Source organism: Crocodylus porosus, unplaced genomic scaffold, assembly GCF_001723895.1.
Source record: "Crocodylus porosus isolate Cpor-Errol unplaced genomic scaffold, CroPor_comp1, whole genome shotgun sequence".
Taxonomy (NCBI): Eukaryota; Metazoa; Chordata; order Crocodylia; family Crocodylidae; genus Crocodylus; species Crocodylus porosus.
The window spans coordinates 17,905,187-17,908,421 of record NW_017728917.1 but is presented as its reverse complement, the minus strand read 5'-3'; positions in this window follow the sequence as shown (position 1 = coordinate 17,908,421).

Here is a 3,235-nt window from a genome sequence, read left to right as displayed (position 1 = left end):
GCTCAGTGCTGTACACACAAAACGAGATAACACAAGCATGCATGTAAACCTATAGACAAACGCAGCCTCCCACATGTCATTTTTGGATCGTAATTTTATTTGTCTGTCCTGAAATCACTAAACATTAACAAACTGGTTATTTTGGAGTAGGAGGGAGCTTCCAGCACCCAGTTTATGCTGTTGTCAGCTGCTAATTAGAAGTTTTTAGGACATGCAATTTGAGGTGTTACCAATTAGCTCAATTGTGGACCAAGACCAAAGCTGTTATTTGCTTTGTCATAGCAATAGAAAGCCAAATAAACAAATACTAGTGTCTCTGTGCTGTCTCCCCTGTGCCGTACCACAGCTGTGCGACAAAATAATAATAATTTCATTGTCAACTTTCCAAAACTCCACACTTACAGCAGATCATTAAAAAAAATTAACACATGGTTTATTTTGTCTAATTATTCCAAAATCAGGCTGTAAATCCCCAAAGAAAGAACATAACGTATTTACTTTAAAAAAAAAATACGGATAAATGAACCAAGCAAACAAGGTTTCTTTTTCTCTTTTTTCTTTCTTTCTTTTTCTGTCCGTCTGTTGTGTAAGGCTGGGAATTTCAAACAGGCTTAAGGGAATTAAGTGCCCATGATCCATTGGATTTCAATGGACCTGAGTGCCTATTTAATCTTATCTTCTTTGAAAACCTCAGGCTAAATGTTTGGGGAAAGTGTCATAAAACCCAAGCTGCAGAAATAGTGGAGATTTGAGTTTGCTAATTTTCTCGCTTTTCAACTTTGGAAAGCTATATTCACATCCTACCAGGGGTCAGGACCTAAATAACTTTTTCAAATGGCCTCTACTTCCTAGCAGCTTTTTACTGGTTTTGCGAAATGATTACTGTGCATGCATAGTATGACTGATTGATTCTGCTAATGTTGTGCCATGGCTTAAAATAGCAAAGGCTGTGCGGATGAGGAGGATTTAGACAGAGAAAGGGTGCTGCAGGTCACAACTGAGGGGCATTAGCAAGGCTGAACAAGGGAACCAGAGTGGAATAGCAGAAAGTGCTGCAGGTCAGGACAGGGGCATTATCTGCTGGCTGGAATGTGGTAGTATTAGGGGACTGGAGTTGGGGAATCCCTTTGCCTACACTCTTCCTCCTATAGGGTAGCATTTGAGGCTCCCCTATTTACTTTACATTATACAAAGAAACAACTCAGAATCAACATACGACATAAGGCCAACGCTGTGGGACAGTGGGAAGCCAATCAGGGCAGAAGAACATTCAGCTTGCTGCCCCACCCCCATGAAGAGTTGCAATTAATTAATTACTTCGCTATAGTACTTCATCATGGATGCTATTTCAGGCAAGATGTTCTCTTTCAAGGCAGAACAGAAATCCAGCTGGGAACCCATATGGGGAAAAGGTAAATACAGGTACTGTAAACTTATTCTGTTGGCAAAAGCTTATTGAATATATAGTGTATATGGGAGGTGACCCTGTCAATAGGCTCCTCATTGTTACCTGGTTTATGTACTGGAAGGCAAACATTCATTGCTACCTGCCAGTCTCTGAGCTTTTACTAAGAGCCCCATTGGTGTCTCTGAGCCCAGGTAAGCTAGCACCACTCACTGTTGGCTAAAGGCTTGAGTTTTCTCCATGAGAATCATCTAGAGCAGGGGTTCCCCAACTGTGTGATGCATACCCCTGGGGATACACAAGGCATCTCTGGGGGGTATGCGGGAGAACTTGTGTAATGGCGGATTTAATGTTCACTTTTATAATTGGCATTTAAGGGGTTAAAATAGGCTGGTAGGGATATATGAGCACCTGGTAAATCTGGAAGAGAGGGGTAGAAAATAAGGAAAAGTTTGGGAACCTCTGAACTAGAGTGTCACTCTTGACTTCAGTGGGAACAGAATCAGTCCTATAGTCCCCACACACCATGATCATTTATTAAAACCAACTTTGCTTTGACCCATAACTTGTTTGTAGTAGATAGGATGAGGTCTGCCCCGGCACTTTCACTCCACCCCAACATACTTCCCTCCACTGCTTCATTTGCTGTGGCTTCACTGCTCCTTGGCCCAGGCTGCATGCTGGTTCCTTAGAAGCTCTTGGCTTCAGGTAGTTGTTCTCTGCAGTGGCCCATTTCACTTGAAATCCTCAGAATTGCCCCCCGGGTTTCTATGATCCGGTTGCCAGCACATCACTGACTGCCTCTTTCCTTTAGTCCCACTTGTCCTCCTTCAAGCCCCCATCCCCAACCAGCTTCCGTTTGGGTGAAATCCTCCCTGGGGACTGCACACTGCTGTCTCATGCTCTGTTACTCTCCTTGCACAACCCAAACCAGCAGCAAGCTCTTCAGGCATTGCATCCTCATTTGCTTTCACCCTTCCCTCCCTTGAAATGCCTGTCAATTTTTTTAGACAGCTCATTAGGTCTCAGGATTTCTGGCCTTGGGCCACTACATTACTGTAGCCTGGCAGGGCTGACATGCTGCTGAGTGGATTTTCTCCAGTGATGCCTTCTTCATTTAGGTTCCAGTTGTGGGGAAAGGAAGTATTGGCAGCTGATTACCAGCCACTTCATCTTCTCTCAACTACAACATCTTCGTCATCCTTCATTATTATTATTTTGCAGTAATGTGACAAGCAGCACCCAGAGACCTTAGGCAGAGTCAAGAATCTGCTGCCCTATACACTGTACAGACATGTATGATGACAATTTTTGCCCCAGTAGCAAGGTGTGACAGGGCACGATGCTTAACTGGGCTCAGATATGTGGAGTAGTTATTATTATGTCTGCAATTTTCTGTGGAGTTAATTTTGGATTTCTCCCCTTCCCTACAGATGAAGGTCATCCAGGGTCAGGCATATTCCTTCAAATCTTTGGTTTGGTAGGAACAAACCCCCAAGTAAGGCCTTAGAGGTGACGGAGACCATGGCATGGTTCAGCCTGATATGGAGTCACTTGGGACTGACTCGCTTATATTTTGGCAGCTCCTTGGCAAAGAGCAGGGCCTCCAGGTACTAGGTACTGTACTATAGAAGTGATAAAAAAGTGTCTCTGGGCCCCCCCAGATAGTTCCCAACCTTCCCATAACTCGGCCAACAGCAACACTTTCATAGATTTCATAGACATCAGGGCTGGATGGGATCTCGGAAGATCATCGAGTCCAGCCCCCTGCCCAAAGGGCAGGAAGTCAGCTGGGGTCATAGGATCCCACCAAGATAAGCATCCAATTTG